The sequence below is a fragment of the Astatotilapia calliptera genome, chromosome 20, assembly GCF_964374335.1.
Source record: "Astatotilapia calliptera chromosome 20, fAstCal68.1, whole genome shotgun sequence".
NCBI classification, from domain to species: domain Eukaryota; kingdom Metazoa; phylum Chordata; class Actinopteri; order Cichliformes; family Cichlidae; genus Astatotilapia; species Astatotilapia calliptera.
Window position 1 is genome coordinate 16,897,959 of NC_137441.1, and position 24,082 is coordinate 16,922,040.

Consider the following 24,082-nt stretch of genomic DNA (forward strand, 5'->3'; position numbering starts at 1 on the left):
AGTATTACTACTCAGTCATAGTATTTCTGCCAAATCATAGTATTTGTGTGAATTTGTATACTGTAATATCACTGTATTATGTAGTGGCTAAGTAGGGGCTGTTTACTAAGTGCATCAGTGTAAATAGGTCATCTCTTGTGTTGGAGTGCCCTCTTGTGGCGCCTTTTGGGTAGTGCCTTAGTAAACGGGAACCCTGTAAAAAGTGGCATCAGACTGATTTGTAGTGGAGGAATTTGTTACCAGTTTTCTTAATCTTTAATCTGTATGCATGTTGTAATGCATACCCTGTTCTTAATCATAGAAACCACACCATATCACCTCTCCACATCCTCCTACTGTATGCCATACCTCCCTGTACCATCCATCTGACCGCAATAAACTCCACCTGTGGTAATCTAATCCCTGGATGTCAGCCTCTCCTTCTGACCGAGGATAGTTATAGTATTTGAGCCAAATCATAGTATTTGTGCTAAAACATAGTATTTCTTCCAAATCATAGTATTTGTGCCAAAGTATAGTATTTCTTCAAAATCATAGTATAACTGCACAATAAAGGTTCTTGAGCCACATCAGTGTTTGTGCCAAATCTTAGTATTTCTTCTAAATCCTAGTAATTCTGCTCAATGATAGAATTTCTGCTATGCTTTAGTACTTTTTTCCTAGATTGTAGTACTTCTGCTAAGTCAAAGTATTTCATGTAAATCATAGTATTTCTACCAAGTCCCAATGTTTCTGCTAAATCATAAATAATGTTTTAGTACAAATTGTATGATTTGGTGGAACTTTCTGTGTTCCAGCACAAATGCTATGATTTGGCAGGAAAAAAATATTATTTAGTATAAATACTAAGTTTTAGCAGAAATGCTATGTTTAAACTTTAAAAAATTCTGCTATTTCTGCTGATGTGTGTTATGACTTTTGACCATTGAAATGAATGGAACACATTATCAATGTGGTCACTGATTTTGCATGATGGGCTGAGCTGTGTTTTACCTCAGTGAGATAAGCATCCGTTCTCAGACTGGGAGGCCTGGGTTCAAATCCAGCTTATGGCAACATTTCTTTCACTTAACAGTTAAACTTTTTTTAAACTCTTTTCAACACAAATTTCATTTTTTTCACCCCTTTTCAGCAAAATTTTCTGTTTTTTTAACCCCTTTTCAGCACAAATCCAAACCTTTTCAGCTCTTTTTCAGAAAAAAACTCTTTTCAGCAGAATTCTGCTCATTCACCTCTTTTCAGCAGAAATTCTGCTGATTGAACTCTTTTCAGCAGAATTTTCACCCCCTTTTTTTTGCCCAAATTCTGCTAGCACAATTGTCAATCTCTCCACCTTTTCTTTGTGAGAAAGTGTTTGGCTCAGTGAGCTAAATAGCTGCACTTTGACCAGGAGGGCCAGGTTCAAATCCTGCTCAGGGCATCTTTTTTTTTTTTTTTTTTTGTTTCAACTTTTTCAGCTTTTTTCAGCAGATATCTTCAGCCGTTAAGGCATCCACACTGCATTTTCGCAGGAAATGCAAATTTTTCTAGTTTGTAGTCAATTGCTTCAACCCTGTGATAAGTGAATAAAAACCTTTCACCACCCCTTAAAGTCCAGTAAAGTCACACTACATACAGTCACCAATCACTTTATTAGGTATGCCGGCTTCACTGCTTGTGACAGGAAAAAAAGTGTTTAATCAGCTTTTTGCTTCAGCAGAAACATAAAGCATTAATGGTTAAGACAGTCTGCTGAAGTTCAAGCCAAGCATTAGGACAAAGTATGATTGAACGTGGTTGTTGATGTCTGATCGACCAGCTCAGCCACATCTAGGGTTTAAAAAGAATGGTCTGAAATGTCTGTTGTCCTGCTGGGAGACTTCAATGCTCACGTGGGTAACGACAGCGAGACCTGGAGGGGCGTGATTGGGAGGAATGGCCTCCCTGATCTGAACCCGAGCGGTGCTCTGTTATTGGACTTCTGTGCTAATCACAGTTTGGCCATAACGAACACCCTGTTCGAACATAAGAGTGTCCATAAGTGTACGTGGCACCAGGATGCTCTAGGCCGTAGGTCGATGATCGATTTTGTAATCGTATCAGCAGACCTGCGACCATATGTTCTGGACACTCGGGTAAAGAGAGGGGCTGAGCTGTCAACTGATCACCACCTGGTGGTGAGTTGGATCAGGTGGCGGGGGAAGACGCTGGACAGACCTGGTGCACCTAAACGCGTAGTGAGGGTGTGCTGGGAACGTCTAGCAGAGGCCCCAGTCCGCGTGATCTTCAATGCACACCTCCGGCAGAGCTTCAACAGCATTCCGAGGGAGACTGGGGACATTGAGTCCGAATGGACCATGTTCAGCGTCTCCATTGCCGAAGCTGCTGCATTGAGCTGCGGCCGCAAGGTGGTTGGTGCCTGCCGTGGTGGTAATCCCCGAACCAAATGGTGGACACCAGAGGTGAAGGGAGCCACCAGGCTGAAGAAGGAGTCCTATCGGGCTTGGTTAGCCTGTGGGACTCCGGAGGCAGCCGACAGGTATCGACAGGCCAAGCGGAATGCGGCTCGGGCAGTGGCTGAAGCAAAAACTCGGGTGTGGGAGGAGTTCGGAGAGGCCATGGAAAAAGACTTTCGGGCTGCCTCGAAGAGATTCTGGCAAACCGTCTCAGGAGGGGAAAGCGGTGCTCTACCTGCACTGTGTATAGTGCTGGCGGAGCGCTGCTGACGTCGACTGAGAAAATTGTCAGGCGGTGGAAGGAATACTTCGAGGACCTCCTTAATCCCACTGACACGTCTTCCGAGGAGGAAGCAGAGTCTGGGGATGAGGGGAATGACCCGCCAATTTCCGGGGGCGAGGTCACTGAGGCAGTTAAACAACTCCTTGGTGGCAGAGCCCCTGGTGTTGATGAGGTCCGCCCCGAGTTCCTGAAGGCTCTGGACGTTGTAGGGCTGTCCTGGTTGACACGCCTCTGCAATGTTGCGTGGAGATCAGGGGCAGTACCTGTGGACTGGCAGACCGGGGTGGTGGTCCCCATCTTCAAGAAAGGGGACCGGAGGGTGTGTTCCAACTACAGGGGGATCACACTCCTCAGCCTCCCTGGGAAAGTCTATGCCAGGGTGCTGGAAAGGAGAGTTCGTCCGTTAGTCGAACCTCGGATACAGGAGGAACAATGCGGTTTTCGTCCTGGTCGCGGAACACTGGACCAGCTCTTTATCCTCTCGAGGATACTTGAGCATGCATGGGAGTTTGCCCAACATGTGTTTTGTGTACTTGGAGAAGGCATTCGACCGTGTCCCTCGGGGTGTCCTGTGGGAGGTGTTGCGGGAATATGGGGTGTCTGGTCCATTGCTACGGGCCATTCGATCCCTATACAACCGTTGCAAGAGCTTGGTTCGCATTGCCGGCAATAAGTCGGACTCGTTCCCGGTGGGTGATGGGCTCCGCCAGGGCTGCCCTTTGTCTCCGGTTCTGTTCATAATTTTTATGGACAGGATTTCTAGGCGCAGCCAAGTGGCGGAGGGCTTTCGCTTTGGTGGCCTCAGAATCTCATCTCTGATTTTTGCAGATGATGTGGTTCTGTTGGCTTCATCGGGTGAGGGCCTCCAGCTCGCACTGGAGCGGTTCGCAGCCGAGTGTGAAGCAGCGGGAATGAGGATCAGCACCTCCAAATCTGAGGCCATGGTTCTCAGCCGGAAAAGGGTGGAGTGCCCACTCCGGGTCGGGGATGAGTTCCTGCCCCAAGTGGAGGAGTTCAAGTATCTCGGGGTCTTGTTCGCGAGTGATGGGAGAAGGGAGCCGGAGATCGACAGACGGATTGGGGCTGCAGTAGCAGTAATGCGGACGCTGCACCGGTCCGTCATGGTGAAGAGGGAGCTGAGTGTAAAAGCGAAGCTCTCAATTTACCGGTCGATCTATGTCCCTACCCTCACCTATGGCCACGAGCTGTGGGTAGTGACCGAAAGAACGAGATCGCGGATACAAGCGGCAGAAATGAGCTTCCTCTGAAGGGTGGCTGGCCTCTCCCTTAGAGATAGGGTGAGAAGTTCGGCCATCCGGGAGGGGCTCAGAGTAGAGCAGCTGCTGCTCCACATCGAAAGGAGCCAGCTGAGGTGGTTCGGGCATCTGACAAGGATGCCCCCTGGGCGCCTCCTGGGTGAGGTGTTCCAGGCATGTCCCACCGGGAGGAGGCCCCGGGGCAGACCCAGGACACGCTGGAGAGATTATATCTCTCGGCTGGCCTGGGAACGCCTTGGTATTCCCCCGGATAAGCTGGAGGAGGTGGCTGGGGAGAGGGAGGTCTGGGCCTCTTTGCTTAGGCTGCTGCCCCCGCGACCCGGCCCCGGACAAAGCGGATGAAAATGGATGGTCTGAAATGAGAAAATATATATGAGCAAATATCTTTAGTAGTAAAGAGTGTGTAGAAACAATGAGAATATCTGATGTGGGTGGGGAAGTGTGTTACTGATTTTAGAACTGTTGTGAGGAGTAACTCGGGTGGACCCAGGTAGCAGATCACACAGACAAGTTTAGCAGCAGTGAAACAGATTTATTTACAGTGAAAGAATATTGTAACAATTCAATACTGGGAAGTACAGCTGGAGGAGATACTCGAGCATTTTACGGAGGAACGAAAGAGAGAAGTCGTTAGTGCACGGGCATGGTGAGCGGAAGACGAGTAATGTGAAGAAGAGAGTTGGCAAGCTTACTTGACACACACTGGTGGCTGAGGTGAGGTGAGTGTGGGTTGATGGTGGTGCAGGCAGATGGGGTGATGTATATCCAGGGGGAGATGAACTCAGAAAGGCAGGTAGTTTGGTGGCTGGGAAAAAATGAGGCAAGCTGGAGGAAGGAATACAGGTATAAGGGATCCTGTAAATACTTTGGCGATCATAGAATCGGACACTAAGCACAACTAACACATTACCACTTGTGTGTGAGACAGTACTCTGACACCAGACATCAGCCGCGCTGCTCCTTACCGGGTTTATGATGCACTGGATATCAAAAGGACCTAGAAAGCACTGGGCCAGCTTTTTACACATACATTAAAGAGGAATGTGCATTGATGATAACCAAACCTTTTAGCAAATGGTGTAGTGAGGAGCTGGGGTCTTCCTCCGATCTGTGAGTCGACGGTTATGCAGAGCACCGCTCTGGCATGTCGCCAAATCCTCCAACTGCAGCGTAGTTCTTCCTGCACATACTGCGATCTTTGTTTCCTAAGAAGGGAGCAGTGGTGGCTGGTCACCGAGACAGATTTCAAAAAGGAAAACCCAGTATTTGTGAGGTGAGAAAATTATGTGCATATCAAATGCAGGCTAGATGTGAGCTCTAAGAAGTTGGGTTTGAGGTGGCTACACAACGAAGGGTAGCTTCCAGTTGTTGGTTTGCCCGTTTTGTTTGTTTGTTAGACTCAGGGTGATAGCCTGAGGACTCAACTCTACTCCCAAGGCTGTGCAGAATGCTTTCCACACGTGAGAGACAAACTGTGGCCCTCTGTCAGAGACAATATCCTGGGGGACCCCATGTAGTCTGAAAACATGATTGACAAGTAGAGTGGCAGTTTGTGGGGCTGAAGGAAGCGTAGTAAGAGGTATGAAGTGGGCGCTTTAGAAAACCTATCAACTATGGTTGGAATGAATAATTTGAGGAGCATGGCACACCAGTGACAACATCTAACGCTATGTGTGACCAGGGATGACTGGGAACTGGTAAGGAGTGTAAACAATGTCACATTGAGAGCATGGGACTGCTCCTGCACTGGTGTCAGCAGAGTCCACCTGCACAGTACACTGCTTGGAGGTGTTGGGATGGGTAGGGATGGGTGTGGTGCTAAATAGCTCTTTTAATCTAGGAAACACCTGATCAGCCTCAGGTGAGCACGGGAAAATTCGAGTGGGAGAAGTGAGTTTGGTAAGTGGGAATGTAATCTGGTTGTAGTATTTCATAAACCGCGAAACCTTAAACCTTTTTCTCAGTATACAGTGGGGCAAAAAAGTATTTAGTCAGCCACCGATTGTGCAAGTTCCCCCACTTAAAATGATGACAGAGGTCAGTAATTTGCACCAGAGGTACACTTCAACTGTGAGAGACAGAATGTGAAAAAAAAATCCATGAATCCACATGGTAGGATTTGTAAAGAATTTATTCGTAAATTAGGGTGGAAAATAAGTATTTGGTCACCTCAAACAAGGAAAATCTCTGGCTCTCACAGACCTGTAACGTCTTCTGTAAGAAGCTTTTCTGTCCCCCACTCGTTACCTGTATGAATGGCACCTGTTTGAACTCATCATCTGTATAAAAGACACCTGTCCACAGCCTCAAACAGTCAGACTCCAAACTCCGCCATGGCCAAGACCAAAGAGCTTTCGGAGGACACCAGGAAAAGTATTGTAGACCTGCACCAGACTGGGAAGAGTGAATCTACAATAGGCAAGCAGCTTGGTGTGAAAAAATCAACTGTGGGAGCAATCATCAGAAAATGGAAGACATACAAGACCACTGATAATCTCCCTCGATCTGGGGCTCCACGCAAGATCTCATCCCGTGGGGTCAAAATGATCATGAGAACGGTGAGCAAAGATCCCAGAACCACACGGGGGGACCTGGTGAATGACCTGCAGAGAGCTGGGACCAAAGTAACAAAGGTCACCATCAGTAACACACTACAACGGCAGGGAATCAAATCCCGCAGTGCCAGACGTGTTCTGCTGCTGAAGCCAGTGCATGTCCAGGCCCGTCTGAAGTTTGCCAGAGAGCACATGGATGATACAGCAGAGGATTGGGAGAATGTCATGTGGTCACATGAAACCAAAGTAGAACTTTTTGGTATAAACTCAACTCGTCGTGTTTGGAGGAAGAAGAATACTGAGTTGTGGATGATGGATGGACTCAGCACAGGGCACAGTCACAAAGGCAGCCAGTTACTTTAGAAATCTTTGCAGCATTGTCAGAAATCCTGGGGAAAATGTTGGAATAGCAGGAAACTGTCACGGTCTGCCATATGCTGCTCTGGTGGTTGTGCTCGCCTTCTCCGCCAGGGCGACACCTGGGGTTCTGTGCCATCCTGGATTCAACGCCCACACCATGCACACCTGCTGTTCATCCCAGCTGATTACTCCTGGCAGTATTTAAGGTCTCAGTGGAGTGTTGGTCCTTGCTTGATTGTTGTACTCACTTCAGTTAGTGTAGCCCCGGCTCTTTTCTGGTGCTTCTTTCCCGTGATGATCTGGATGGTTTACTAATTGTTGTTCTCCCACCTGTTTCCCTGGACCCTGCCTGGATGCATGAGGTGTGTGAGTGAGGCACAGCATGGATTTCTGGACTGAGTGTAGTAGTTAGCACGGATTGGTTGAAGAAGAGTGTGAGCAAGTGCTTTCCCGCCCAGCCCTGGACCTTCCCTCTGGACCCCTGGAACCCTTAACCTTCATTGACTGTATATACGTACATATCTCACCTGGTGCTGTAAAAAGAAACCCTGTTCTGCTTGCACAACTCTGAGTCCTGCATTTGAGTCCTGCCAGAAAACTCCCACAGCAGCCCAATTCCCTCATGAAGGGCGGCAGAGGACACAACCTAGAGTCTGCGGGATAAACCGAGAGGGCACTGGTGCGGGAGCTGGAGCTGGCGGAACTAGTCTAGCGAGTGTCTCTTGAGTAGCAGGTTTGGGTTTGAGTCTGACCCAAGGCCTATTGCTGCATGTCTTCCTCTCTCTCTCCATGCTTTACTGTCTCTATCAAATAAAGAAATGAATGTTGAAATTCATGCACTGATAAAAGTAAGTTTTACATTCTTACAAGAGAAGCACTCTGTTACTTAGGTCTGCCAATCATGCATCAATGTTTTGTGTTGGTCAGGGTCACATTAGAGCACATTACACTGCTAGCAACATAATCACAGCAGTGCTAATGTTGTTAATATTTTGTAACCTTTTTTAAATTATAATGAGTATTGCATTAAAGATATGAGAAAGAAAAGATATAGAGTAAACTCTGACTATAGGCTCTTTCTATAGCCATCTTTCAGTATTATTAACCTGGGACAGTTTAATGTATGTCCAAACGCATTTAAAAGAACTTCAATGAGGAGAGATCACCTGAAAGAATTGTTCATGATTTATTGAATTAGAGAAGGTGATGTATTTGGCAATTAGACCCCGATGACCCATCATGGTAGAAAAGAATCTCAGTGATTATAGGATTTAGGACACAATCCCACCGCTGATGGTGGTAAAGATGAAGACTGAGCCTTGAATGGAGCTCTGGCTGAGGTGTCTCAGGTGGGGATGATGAGGAGGTGGGTTGCACAAAAGAGAGTCTGAAAGGGGGAATGATGGAGAGCACAGATTGAAACCATATGAAGTGGAGGCTGATTGGCTCAAAGAAGGTGGCCAAGAAGATGATTGGACTAAAATGATGATTTCAGTATTGAGATTGACAATGTGGGAAAGTGGCAGTCATCTAAAGAACAGAAAAACAGCTGGACACCCAGGAAAGCAGGCAGATGAGTGATTATGATCTTATTTGGATCTTCCTTACTGAACTTACGCATAAGCTTCAAAATAATTTGATACCATTCCTGAAATCCTCACATACATACATCACATAGTGTGCTGTATTCATGTTGGGAATGTGTAAAATAAATATGAAGGGGTTAAGGCGTTTCTTCATGTCTTTTGACATTAGCAAGGCCAGCAGGCAGGGTGGACTCAAGCACAGGTTCTGATGTGTTTATTTAAAGTGGAAATATTTACACAATGACACAATGCAAAAAAGGGGTGTAGTGGTACAGGGGAAAAGGGCATTCAAACACCCAAATACAACTACAGGCAACACTCTCTCTCACTGGGAAGGAAGTCTGGGAACCTGCACAGGGCAGAGACATGATCGGAATACACAAAAGCAGGAAGAGTGAGGGTTTCACTAACTAGGTAGCTTAATGATCAGGTGAAGAATGACGTTCGCTGATGAGATCAGCAGGAACAGCTGGTTGATTGTCACAGGTGTGTTCGGGCAGTGGCGGGAACCAGAGATAGAGTCCCACACACAAAAAACAGAAATAAACAAGCACAGATATAGAAAAGAGAAGAGTGAGAAAAAACAAAGAAGCAAGAGAAAGAAAATGGACTTATTAGAATCAACCAGAGATGAATGGCGGACCATATGATATATGATAATCAGTGATTCTTGAGATAAGGGGCAAAACATGTCTGCCAGATAAAACCCAATTTTGGGGTTAAAAATATGAATACAAGTGTTAACCCAACTGACTAAAAGACAATCCAGGGCAATGTTTATACAAAAAAAGTATGATTTTGCATTTTTTTTAATACATATGTATTAATTTAACCTCCTAGGACCTGGCGTCCACATATGTGGACATCACATTTTTGTTTATTTAGACCAAAATACTCAATTTTGCTCTAAGTAATGTAAAATTAAACATCATGGTTCTCGTCACTAAATATTTAAGTCAATACCTTATATAATATCAAAATATGCAATTGAAAATTTATTTTTGCATATTTTTTAAGTGATTAAAATCGTGTCCAGAGTTTTTCCAGCACCAACTCTGATAATAAAAAGCCAAAACAATCTTACTTTTAAATGTGGTATAATTAGTTTGAAAACATATGTGCATAAACAGAAGAACAGAGAAGCTACTAATAGTCAAAATAGCTGAAACAACTTAGTTTAAAGTCTAAGGAGCTTGGAACAAAAAGCGTCTGGACTTCTTAAGTGCTTGAAGATGTTTCACCTCTCATCTGAGAAGCTTCTTCAGTTCTAGGGTCCAATGGTGGAGAGTCCCAGATTTAAGCTCTGTGGGAGTAACCCACCAAGAGGGACAATGGACCCCTTAATGATCCTCTACCTAATCAGGGTCTCAGAGGAATGCTGTCTCATTTCACTCTGTACTGTACCACTGTACATGGATGAAATGACAATAAAATCAATCAAAATTTATTTATATAGCACATTTAAAAACAACAGTTTTGATCAAAGTGCTTCACAAGTTAGGAAATAAATAAAATAAGACAAATTTACCAAACAACAACACAAGACGAGACAAACATAGAAACCAACCAAATGATAATCAAACTATCTTACGTCAGAGCCAGAGTAAAAAGATGGGTCTTTAAACGAGATTTAAAAGACTGAACAGTCTCAGAAGAGCGAAAGGCAATAGGGAGGTTTTTCCACAGTCTAGGAGCTGCAATAGCAAAGGCACGATCACCTCTGGTTTTCAACCTAGACTTAGGTTGCATTAAGAGCATCTGGTTAGAAGATCTTAGGATTTTTAGGATTATACAAATGAAGAAGTTCTGTTAAATAGCTAGGGGCAGTGTTATTTAAGATTTTACAATAATGTTTAATATTTACGACGAGTTGAGTTTATACCAAAAAGTTATACTTTGGTTTCATCTGACCACATGACATTCTCCCAATCCTCTGCTGTATCATCCATGTGCTCTCTGGCAAACTTCAGACGGGCCTGGACATGCACTGGCTTCAGCAGCGGAACACGTCTGGCACTGCGGGATTTGATTCCCTGCCGTTGTAGTGTGTTACTGATGGTGACCTTTGTTACTTTGGTCCCAGCTCTCTGCAGGTCATTCACCAGGTCCCCCCGTGTGGTTCTGGGATCTTTGCTCACTGTTCTCATGATCATTTTGACCCCACGGGATGAGATCTTGCGTGGAGCCCCAGATGGAGGGAGATTATCAGTGGTCTTGTATGTCTTCCATTTTCTGATGATTGCTCCCACAGTTGATTTTTTCACACCAAGCTGCTTGCCTATTGTAGATTCACTCTTCCCAGTCTGGTGCAGGTCTACAATACTTTTCCTGGTGTCCTTCGAAAGCTCTTTGGTCTTGGCCATGGCGGAGTTTGGAGTCTGACTGTTTGAGGCTGTGGACAGGTGTCTTTTATACAGATGATGAGTTCAAACAGGTGCCATTCATACAGGTAACGAGTGGGGGACAGAAAAGCTTCTTACAGAAGACGTTACAGGTCTTGTGAGAGCCAGAGATTTTCCTTGTTTGAGGTGACCAAATACTTATTTTCCACCCTAATTTACGAATAAATTCTTTACAAATCCTACCATGTGGATTCATGGATTTTTTTTTCACATTCTGTCTCTCACAGTTGAAGTGTACCTCTGGTACAAATTACTGACCTCTGTCATCATTTTAAGTGGGGGAACTTGCACAATCGGTGGCTGACTAAATACTTTTTTGCCCCACTGTAGGGCCCAAAACAGACCCCGGGAGCACACAACAGAAAAAGGGAGCAGAGGAGGCAGAATATTGCCCCATAGCGATAGAGAATGACCTCTCTGAAAGATAAGATTTAAACCATGATAAGGCTGTGCCCTTAAGACCAACTACTTGATCCAACCTTGATAATAGAATGTTATGATCTACTGTGTCAAACGCAGAATTCAGATCCCGTAAGACTAGAACCACAGAGCAATCTGAATCAGTGGTTAAAAGGAGATCATTAAAAACTCTTAACAAAGCTCTCTCATGTCGAGGCTTGAAGCCTGACTGGAATTTTTCAGTAATACCATTGGTATCTAAGCAGGTCTGAAGTTGTTTACAGACCACTTTTTCCAGGATCTTTGAGATAAAGGGAAGCTTAGAAATCTTAGTGGGAGAAACGTTTCCCCCACTGAAAACTTTTGGGGATTTGCTTACCTGGATGACTGAGCATGTATCAAGACGTTCCTTTATATGTGTGTGTTCCTTTTCTTTGCCTTCTGCATTAGAGGGAATGTTTTATGGTCCTGATTTCTCCAAGTTTGTGTTTCAGAGGGTGGTGGGAGTCAAAGAGTAGGTAGGACTGTATGTGTGGGCTTCAGGTAAACTGCAATGTTGAGGTTTCCATTCTCTTCAATGTGCACAGCACTGTCCAGAAATTGCAAGGTATTATCCTGTTGTATCTTCCCTGCTGTGTGGATTAACCCAGTCAGTGTGAACAGTGAAAGTTTGTACTTCTTGGGGTTTTTTTTTGACCCATCCACTTATCTGTACCAGTCTTATCTGTCAATCAAATTTTGTCCGCTGATAACAATCATGTAATGTGTAATGGTAGAATATCAGTGTAACATGTGTTAGTGTTAATTTGCCCAGGAAGAAACAGACACAGCTGTTAAATGTTTAAATGTTAAATGTTCCTCTGTCACCAATGAATGCTGCACAGCTGTCTGCTCTCAGTGCCTCCCCCTGGCACTGCCCTCTGAACCCACTGAACCACCTGTAGCCAAACCACAGACCACAACCCGCTACACAAGCATTTGTGATAACTAGTAGTGAGTTTTTCAGATCACTGCTGTAGTCCATCTTTGATGAGTTGAACTGGTTCAACAGTCTCCTAACCCTCAATGGTGAGTTTAACATCTCACTATTGAATGCTGACACAGACAGGGGAGCAGTGAACAACTTAATGGGCATTTTTAAGTTGTTGAGCTGAGTGAGTGACCAAGAAAAGAGCCCAATGGCAGGCTGTTGCTCCAAGTTATACCACCTCACATTATAGATAGCTAGACTGAACTTCATTAATCCCTCAGGTAGGTTCCTCTGGGAAATTCAGTTTCCAGTAGCAGAACACCAACAAAAATTTGCATAGTAATAAAAGTTGAAATAAAGAATAAAGGGGAAAATATGAATATAAGCATAAATATAGCATATCTAAACATCTATGAATACACAGTGCAGCAGCCAAAATGCTACTGCTTAGTCCCTGCCCTCCTTTGTCCTCCCCCTCCCCCTCCCCTACAGCGAGGAGTTAAACAGTTTGATGGCATGTGGGACAAGTTAGTTTTTAAATCTATTGGTCCTAGTCTTGGGCAGAAGCAAGCTGTTGCTGAGTGAACTCGCCTGGTGACAGTGGCAGAGGAGGACACACAAAAAAACCTGCCATACATTATGGACAATGTTCGATATGCTCTGCATATGATCATGAATAACCAGAGTGTCCAGCTTCATGCCGACCACAGAGCCACCCTTCCTGATTAGTTTTTTCCAGCCTGTGTGAGTCATTTTTTGCTGTGCTGCTCCCCCAGCACAAAACAGCATAGAACAGTACTCCAGCAACCACCGACTAGTAAAATATCCTCAGAAGGTTCCTGCAGATGTTGAAAGACCTCAGCCTCCTGAGGAAACACAGTCTGCTTTGGCCTTTTTCTTATACAGGTGCTGTGTGTTGTATGACCAGTTCAGTTTGTCGTCCACCCACATTCCGAGGTGTTGACCACCTCCACCTCCTCATCCTTTATCTTAACTGATAGTGGACCTGGTCTGAACCTCCCGAAGTCCACAACCAGTTCCTTGGTCTTTGAGGTGTTGAGTTGCAGGTGGTAGGTGTGACTCCATGTAACAAAATTCCTCACTGCTGTCATGGTCCCCGTGCCTTGTTGGCTGACTCTGTGTAGGCGACATGTTTTGTTTTTGCTCTCTCTCCCTCTCTCTCTTTCCTCTCTGCCGGGGCGGTGCTCATTATGGGCTCCCGCCACTAGCCAACGCACCTGTGCTCACCGTCACACCTGCGGCTGATTCCAGCAGATTGAAGATGGACCTGTGTTATTCTTCGCTGGATCATTGTGCCATCAGTGTCAGTCCCTCTGTAATCTGCAAGTCAGAGTCTGTGAGTTTCTTGAGATCGTTTTCTAATTAGACTTTTCTGTGCGTGTCTGTAGATCCACCCTGGATCTGTTTCCTGCGAAACCAACCAAGCGAGCGTGTGTGTAAAGAAACTCCTGAGGAGAGGAGCTTGTGTTGGACTAATTTCCCTTTTTCCTGGACCCTGGAGCCTCGGACCCCTGTCCCATGCCACACTGTGTATGTATCGTCACCTGGTGTTTCCAGTGTAAATAAACACACTGTCTTCCTTGCCAAGGATTTTGGGTCTGTGCCTGAGTCAGTTTCAAACCCGTGACGACTAGACTCCTGTACTCCTCTTCCTGAACATCCCAAATACACCCCATGATGGCTGTATCATCCACAAACTAAACCTAAAATCGTAGCCCAATGCGTCAGTGTCGTAAAGTCTAGTAACTCAAGATCATTGATCCTTTGATCAAACAGGTAAGTGGGGACTCCAGAGTGGAACTAATTCTATCCCTTAAAGGTATGTGTAAACACCTATTGCTGGATTGCAACGGAACAGAAAACTAAACTGAGAATGCAAAATGAATTAAACAGGCAGGCGAGCTAGCACACGGAACACACAGTGTAAAATAAGAACGACATGAATACACAGAAGGCTAACGAGGGACGTAGGAGCACACCGGGAACACAGCTAATACTACTAATAATAATAATGAGACGGGGAAAAGGGCAAACACAACATGATGCACACAGACGTCATGTTAACATAACAAAGAACTTGAACAATGTTGGGATTATATATGCTCAGTATAGACACATGAAAAGGGTTTGCAGTGTTTATAAATAAGCTAAAAGGCTCTGTGTAGAATTTAAAATGTATCTTATGGAATTGTAACATGGTAGACTAATGTGCCTGTATTAATTCATGTCCATATTTTTGTGTGACGTTGCTCTGGTTTGGGAGTGGTTGTGTGTGTGTGTGTGTGTGTGTGTGTGTCACATTTGTGGTGAGCTAATGGCTGTAATGGGGTTGGACTAATTAGAGGCAGGTGTAATTAATTGCACTGATACACTGGTCTACTTACAGCCCACACTACAAACACTGCTGTGTTACTTTGTCTCTCTGTGCAGGCCAGGACCTATTACACGCCGCAGCTTCAGGCAGTTGAGTTGCAGAGGCCGGAGTGATCACTGGCTATCTACTTACAGGGTGGTGGGTCTCAGAGGACAACTGCTACCCCTGTTAAAGTGATGTGGAATGCATCTGGCTTTCTGGCATAGGTGGCTCTGGCCTTGGACTGTGTGTTTTTACTTTGTACGCAAATGGGACACTGGACTGTTTTATTTTTTATTTTTGGAGCATTGTATTAATAAATTACCTTGTAATTACCTTATGACCCGTCATCATTTTGCCCACGGCGGAGACGGTTGGTCGGACCTAGAATCTTTGTGTGTGTGTGTGTGTGTGTGTGTTACAGAATCATAAATACCTTTTTCAGGTTCTTTAAATCCGAGACTAATTTCTGAGATACAAAATGATAATGAGATATCTAAGAAATCAAATCAAATCAAATCACTTTTATTGTCACATCACATGTGCAGGCACACTGGCACAGCACATGCGAGTGAAATTCTTGTGTGCGAGCCCCACAAGCAACAGAGATGTGCAAACACAACAACACAAACGAGCAAAATACGAGAATGGCCAACCTGAAACTAATAAATATATGTACAATATATAATAGTGTATGCATTTCTGGATGTGTATACTAAATATTTTCCTACGTGTGTGTGTGTGTGTGTGTGTGTGTGTGTGTACACATTTTTACAAATTAAATAGTAAAAAAAAATAATAATAATAATAACAATAATAATAATAATAATAATAAAATATATAAAATATACAGAGTTGAATATGTGCAAAACAAGTGGCATTTATATACAGTGTGGAGTGCATAATGTTGAAGTTCCAGTAGTGAAGCTGAGGTGTCTATGACGTGTTCAGCAGTCTGATGGCCTGGTGGAAAAAGCTGTCTCTCAGTCTGCTGGTACGGGACCGGATGCTGCAGAACCTCCTTCCTGATGGAAGCAGTCTGAACAGTTTATGGCTGGGGTGACTGGAGTCCTTGATGATCCTCCCCGCTTTCCTCAGGCAGCGCTTCCTGTAGATGTCTTGGAGGGAGGGAAGCTCACCTCCAATTATCCGTTCAGAGCACCGCACTACTCGCTGGAGAGCTTTGCAGTTGTAGGCGGTGCTGTTGCCATACCAGGTGGTGATGCATCCAGTGAGGATGCTCTCAATGGCACAGTGATAGAAGGTCCTGAGGATGCGGGGGCTCATGCCGAATCTTTTCAGTCTCCTGAGAAAGAAGAGGCGCTGCTGGGCCTTCTTCACTGTTTTGTTTGTGTGTACTGACCACGTAAGATCCTCAGCCAGATGTACTCCAAGGAACCGGAAGCTGCTCACTATCTCCACAGCAGCGCCGTTGATGGTGATGGGGGTGTGTACTTCTCTGCACCTCCGGAAGTCCACTATCAACTCCTTTGTCTTTGCGACGTTGAGGGTGAGATGGTTGTCTTGACACCAGTGGGTCAGGGCGCTGACCTCCTCCCTGTAAGCCGTCTCATCACCGTTGGTGATAAGACCCACCACTGTAGTGTCGTCTGCAAACTTCACAATGATGTTGGAGCTGTTAGTGGCTGTGCAGTCGTAGGTGTAGAGTGAGTACAGGAGAGGGCTCAGTACACACCCCTGTGGAGCACCAGTGTTCAGTGTGATGGGGGATGAGGTGATGCTGCCCAGTCTGACCACCTGGCGTCTGTCAGACAGGAAGCTAAGGATCCAGCTGCAGAGGGAGCTGCTCAGTCCTAGATCCTGCAGTTTCCTGTCCAGCTTCGAGGGAACGATGGTATTGAATGCTGAGCTGTAATCTACAAACAGCATTCTCACATACGTGTCTCTCTTCTCCAGGTGTGACAGGGCAGTGTGTAGTGTCAGGGCTATGGCATCATCAGTGGACCTGTTGTGGCGGTATGCAAACTGTAGAGGGTCCAGTGAGTCGGGTAGTGCAGAGCAGATGAAGTCCCTGACCAGCTTCTCGAAGCATTTGCTTACGATGGGGGTCAGGGCTACAGGTCGCCAGTCGTTCAATGAGGAGATGGTGGAGGATTTGGGTACAGGGACGATGGTGGCCATTTTGAAGCAGGCTGGGACTACAGACAGAGAGAGGGAAAGGTTGAAGATGTGTGTGAACACTCCAGCCAGCTGAGCTGCGCATGACTTGAGGACGCGGCCGGGAATCCCATCCGGACCAGTAGCTTTGCGCATGTTCACCTTCCTGAAGCACTTCCGCACATCCTCCTCAGACACAGTATGCGCACTGATGTCATCCGCGGTGCGCACACTGTCCGGTCTCATGGTGTTCGCTGCGTCGAATCTAGCGTAGAATACGTTTAGATCCTCACACAGAGAGGCCGTGGTCTGCGGTGTGCTGGTTTTCCCTCTAAAGTCTGTGATCGTGTTTAGTCCCTGCCACATACTCCGAGGGTTGTCAAACTGTTGCTCCACCCTGTCCCTGTACTCACGTTTGGCTGCTTTGATCGTGAAATGGTATTTTAAAGACTGGCACATGAAATTGATGCTGCTGCCACTAGAAATCCCCATCAAAGAAACCCACTCTTTAAATCAGCCTTGGATACTCTCATTTTTTTAATTGAGCTTTTATTTGTCATGAAAATCTTTTAATGCTGGTGAAAGGGGAATATTCACTGTATGTTTCAAGTTCTGGGACTAATCAACTGTGATTGAAGCTTATGTACTGTATGGTAATTAGCTGTCGGGCACTGCAGTCTTGTTATTTGTTTGCTCTTTCTATAAATGCATATAAAGTCAGACAGGCATCAAAAATCTTGAGCCAAGCAAGCATTGTTTTTGGCAATCAACACACTGTCTCCTAATCTTACTGAGAGTGGGGAAAAAACCACCTTTCCGAATGTTCCTGTGATTATACTTAAAATATACTTCATATACTTAAAAATGAAATCCCTCAACATAGGTGTACCCTAAAAACCATCAAAAGGAGAATCAATACCAAGGTGCATCAGACAATCTGAAAAGTGTGGTATTTGAATTTCTAAGTAGTCAATGGTAACTATGGTATTATTTCTAAAATACTAATTTTTAAAAAGACAACATTTAATATACTTTTCAGCTAACTTGGAAGACTGTTTAACTTTAACCACATATTTGACCATGCATTTCATATAACCTTTTTCTCTCAGGGTGGTTTTAAATTTTATCCATTATTCAGGCTATTTAAAAATGCAATTTATGAGGATATGCATGAAGACCTACAATGCTGTTAGGTCATTTGCAAAGCTGTTATCAGGTCAAATTGTCATGGTCCTGGGTCGTGCGACCCAGTGTTTTGTGTTTAACTTATTTTGATGATTATCGTTTATTGTTTGTTTAGGTTCACTAGGTAGTCCAGCCAGTTGTATGTGTTACCCTCGTATCAAGCCTCCCTTGCCCTTCGTGTGTTTAAATCACAAATCACTTTTTATTGTCACATCACATGTGCAGGCACACTGGCACAGCACATGCGAGTGAAATTCTTGTGTGCGAGCCCCACAAGCAACAGAGATGTGCAAACACAACAACACAAACGAGCAAAATACAAGAATGGCCAACCTGAAACTAATAAATATATGTACAATATATAATAGTGTATGCATTTCTGGATGTGTATACTAAATATTTTCCTACGTGTGTGTGTGTGTGTGTGTGTGTGTGTGTGTGTGTGTGTGTGTATACACATTTTTACAAATTAAATAGTAAAAAAATAAAATAAAATAATAATAATAATAATAATAAAATATATAAAATATACAGAGTTGAATATGTGCAAAACAAGTGGCATTTATATACAGTGTGGAGTGCATAATGTTGAAGTTCCAGTAGTGAAGCTGAGGTGTCTATGACGTGTTCAGCAGTCTGATGGCCTGATGGAAAAAGCTGTCTCTCAGTCTGCTGGTACGGGACCGGATGCTGTAGAACCTCCTTCCTGATGGAAGCAGTCTGAACAGTTTATGGCTGGGGTGACTGGAGTCCTTGATGATCCTCCCCGCTTTCCTCAGGCACCGCTTCCTGTAGATGTCTTGGAGGGAGGGAAGCTCACCTCCAATTATCCGTTCAGAGCACCGCACGTCAAGTTCATGCTGTCAGTTATGTCATCTCCCCTGTACTAAGTTTCCCTGGGTCATGAGTCCTGTCTGCGTGGTTATGTTTAGTTCTTGTCATGTCTAATTTCCATGTTTCCTGTTTTACTTTGTAAATCTGTATTCATGTCAGTGTATTCAGTTGCACCCTCCTGTCCTGTCGTTAGGTTCATGTGTGTCAGCTGTGATCCCATGTGTGGCCACTTCCCCTGATCATCCCTCATGTGTATTTAGTCTCTGTGTTTCATGTAGTCTGCGTCACGTCGTCTGTGTTCCTACCCTCCATGTCCTCCCGGTCAGTCTGTACAACATTGTCATGGTTTTCTGAGTCTCCTTAGTTTATCAGTACCTGTTTCCCAGTTTAGTTTAGGTTCAGTTTTAGTCACGATGTTTCTGCTTTGTGTTGAGACCTGTCATCAGCCACAATAAAGGCTCGCTTTCAGTTGAAGTTTACTCCGCTCCACTCTCTTGTGTTTGCATCTGGGTCCACCACACACACCCCTGCACGGTCTGTCCCCTCAGACCGTGACACAAATGTATTGGAAAACGCCACATAACAATGAATGCAAAGGATAAGGGACTGCAGAGTCTGCTGCCATACTGAAAATTTTAATTAGTTAACCTTACTAAGAAAAACAGTCGGATTGCCTTGGGGGAAGAAGTTTGTAAAGAATAGAATATGAAATGTCTGTACAGGGAGGACAGAGAACTGACCCAAGGCTTTGTGGACTGGTACCAGCAGAACTACTGCCAGATCAGCACTAGGAAAACCAAGGAGCTGATGATAGACTTCCACAGGCACAGACACCCTCTGCAACTACTAAATATCCAAGGTATGGACATTGAGGCCGTGGACAGCTACAGGTACCTTGGTGTTCATCTGAACAATAAACTGGACTGGACTCATAATTCCAGTCCTCTACAGGAAAGGGCAGAGCAGGCTGTACCTGCTGTGGAAGCTCATGATAAGATTTCTTAAAGGGACTCAGGCACAAGCCGGGTTTTCCTTAGTCAGAAGGGTCCGTCGGGAAACAGGGGTCGGGAAGAAGTGCTCCACACTTTCTGTCCAAATCCAACTCTCCACTGCCGCACCTCAAGTAGTCTGGTAATCACGTCCAGGGAAAATCTACACACACAAAAAGGTCCGATTAAAGAAAGAGTCACACACAGATTCTGATTTGTAGGTTCACGGGTTGACTGATGCTGATAGCTCAATGATCCAGCGAAGACTAGTGTAGATCCGCCATCTTAAATAGTGCGGCAATCAGCTGGGATCGGCGACCAGTGTGGTGATGAGCGCAGGTGTGTAGGCCAGCAGCGGGAGCCCGCAATGAGGATCACTGCGGCGAAAGCGAGAGGGAGGAGGGAGAGAGCGAAAACAAAAACAAACATGTTGCCTAACAGAGAGTCAACCAGAGAGACACAGGGACCATGACAGCTCAGGTCTTCTATGACTCTTTGGTGGCCTCAGCCATCTTTTACGGTGTGGTCTGCTTGGGCTGCAGCATCTCTGCTGGGGACAGGAAGAGACTGAACAGGCTGATCAGAAGGGCCAGCTCTGTATTAGGATGCCGTCTGGACCCAGTGGAGGTGGTGAGTGACAGGAGAATGACGGCTAAGCTGTCATCCCTGTTGGACAACATCTCCCACCCCATGCAGGAGACTCAGTGCAGCTCCTTCAGTGGCAGGCTGCGGCACCCACGATGTGGGACGGAGAGATTTCACAGTTCTTTCCTCCCCACTGCTGTCAGACTCTACAATATGGACTTCACAGCTGACCAAACACACACATCCACACATGTGCAATAACACTTAGTGTAATTCTCTTTTTCTGACAACATTGTATTTTATTCTATTGCATATGGTGTTTTATTGTATTGTGTATATAGTATCTTGTTCTTATTATCTTATCCTATTCCTGTGTTTTTCTAAATTTTTGCTGCTGTAACTTTGCACTGTCCACTTTTCTGCTGTGACACAAATTTCCCACATGTGGGACTAATAAAGGTCATCTTATCCTAACAAAGGATTAGATTTTTACACTCAAGTTTAAATAGCTTTAATGATTGGGGCAGGCTGGGTTATTTTGCCTTTGTTTCCCTTTTTTTTTTAATAAGTCTCTATCTTTCACATGAAGCTGTAACTCTACCATTGGGGAGTATTGCTTTGTCTGTCCTTCTCACACCTGCTCTGACTCTTGAACAATCAAACCCAGAAGTATTTGAAGGCTGGGTGAGCAGCATATCTCTGCCAGATTGTCCTCACTATTTTGGTGGTAATCAGGCTCTGTTATTTGTAAAATGCTTGATAGTTTTCTCCTTTAATCAGTGTCATTGTCTTGTCTGCATTTCACTTGTGATGGGCAAAGCAAGGCTTTGTAAAACACTGAAACATTTGAACAGTTCTGCTGGAATGGTATTGAGTTCCCCTTTAGAACATAAGGTACAACACATACAGGCTGTATCCCAATTCAGGGTCTGGAGCCTTGGAGAATGTGGTCTTCATGAGCTGAAAAGGCCAGAAGTGCAAGCCTTGTAGGCTTGTGAAATGGGATGGTCTAGCCTTCAAATTTGTGTCACCAGCTGTACACGCCCTTACCACTTCTCCTGATCAGAGAAATGGATGAGGAAAACGTACTCACTACTCTCGTCTGTCTGCTACTTGAAGAGCGACTAAAACAAAACCACGTTCAGGTACAGTGAAAAATACATACTGATACTGACATTTGAAGCGTGTATTTGAAAACGGTTCACTAGCTTAAAACTCCAATATTTACTACTGTAGACATGATTTTCTCATAGGAGTATTTGGGCCATCATCCTTTACAGTGAACCAGTACATTTTAGTACATTTCCCTCAAGTATAATAATGAAAACAAGTAAAGTCATATTTTAAACTACAACAACAGGAACATCCATAATGATGCCAACAATAAAACAATTCCTGTCATTTTCCATATTTCCCTTCACCAGACCAGACCCCTGTACTGCAGGATTAACCTGAGTATCCTAGTCCTGAACAGGTTTTTCAATGATGAGGACACTAGGCCCAATTTTTGCCTGAGCAAGGGAGTCTCTGAAAGTGCTGCTAAGCTCCCTCCTTTTGAATGCTCTGCCAGGCCTTTACCGCAGCGCTTTGCAGTTGATGTTTGTTTGTGAGCCTGTCTGTCCGATGTGTTGTCTTCAGCAAGTGAAATACACGCTCAGTTGAGTTAAGATCAGGTGACTGACTTGGATATTCAAGAAAATTCCACTGCTTTGCTTTAATAAACTCCTGGGTTGCTTTGGCTGTATTTTTTTGGTACATTGTCCAAGCCATCACACTGCCTTTGCTGTGTGCTTTTTTGAATGCTTTTTTCCAGAACTGTGCTGGCTTTTTTAGATATTTTGAGGCAATCTATCTTTTCCGTTCTTGAGGCTTATGAGTGACTTGCACCTTGCAGTGAACCCTCTGTATTTACTTTCATGCAGTCTTCTCCTTAAGGTACATATAAGATATCGATATGCCTACCTCCTGGAGCTTCATTCACTTAGCTGATTGTTGTGAAGGGGTTTTTAATCTGCATGGAAATGATTCTGCAATCATCCACCACTGTTCTCTTCCGTGGACATCCAGGTGTTTTTGGACCAGTTCACCAGTGTTTTGTCTTTTTCTCAGGATGTACCAAACTGTAGATTTTGCCACTCCTAATATTGTAGCAATGTCTTGGATGTTTTTTTTCTGTTTTCGTAGCCTAAGGATGGCTTGTTTCACCTGCATGGACCGCATGTTGTGTGTTCATAGCAAAATCTCTCAAATGCAAGCACACCACACCTTTTTATCTGGTTAATTGATAATGGCATAACAAAGAAATTGCCCACAAAGGCAGGGGCGGATCTAGAGAAATGTTCTTAGGGTGGCATGAGGGTGGCAAAGAAATCAAATGGGGTGGCAAAATCAAAGCCTTTTTTTTCAAACACATATGCAGGTGGTTATATATGGTTAAAATAATTCAAATGCAGTAAGTATACACGTTTTTCATATAAATACAGTCTATAACTTAATAATTGTCTGTAGCCCACATAATTAAAAAACCAAATCCTACGTGTTGACTTTTTTTTAAATTGGTCGACATGGTACATTTTTCCACTGATAGGAAAGAGGTGTTTTTTTCCCCTTTTTTTTCCTTTACTGTTTTTGCGCTGCCCTTAGAAAACGCTTAAAACACACACAAACGTGATGACAGTATTTAGAAAAAAGTGTGGCTTATATATATTATCATAACTTTGGATTTAAAGAGTCAGAGTGGCTGCAGCTTGTTGCTATGTCAGCTTAGATCAGTCATGTGATTTGGAGGTGCAGCGTGTCTGTGGACCAGGGTGCAGCGTGTCTGTGGAGGGTTAATAACACTCACCTTCTTCCATTTCCAGAGTGTAACATCCAACCACCTGTGTAAAAGCGAAATTCCCATGGTGTTGTTCAAAATGTGCTCTGGCACAATCATAAGCATGCTTGCTACTGAAAACAAGAAAAAAGCTGGTCCTGCTATGGGCTGAACCATTTGTACATGGTGGGGGGGACACTATGCAATATATTCAGTTTTAGCATTTATATTCACTGTTGACTGTAACTACACTCAAACTGTTCATGCTATCTTATTTTAATAAACAACACTGTCATATGAAAACTGGGGTGGCACTTGGGTGGCAAGGGATCATTTTAGGGTTGCACTTGCCACCCCATGCCACCCTTCTAGATCCGCCCCTGCACACAGGTCCACGAAGAGCCTTTGATTTCCAATTGTCCAATTACTCTTAGTCCCTTCGAAAAGGGCGTGGCACATGTTAAGGAGTTGAAGCTCCTAAACTCTTTGTTCAATTTAAATATGGGTGCCGTCATTTGAAAGCTGAGAGTCCACAAATTATGACCATGTTCATAATATAACTATAATTGGAATATGTTTCAGTAAACATGTAAAAACAAAATTTGTGTCAGCGTCTAAATATATATAGGGAGTGCAGAATTATTAGGCAAGTTGTATTTTTGAGGAATAATTTTATTATTGAACAACAACCATGTTCTCAATGAACCCAAAAAACCCCAAAATATAACATCTGCACATTCACAAATATACATTTCTGACATTCAAAAACAAAACAAAAACAAATCAGCGACCAATATAGCCACCTTTCTTTGCAAGGACACTCAAAAGCCTGCCATCCATGGATTCTGTCAGTGTTTTGATCTGTTCACCATCAACATTGCGTGCAGCAGCAACCACAGCCTCCCAGACACTGTT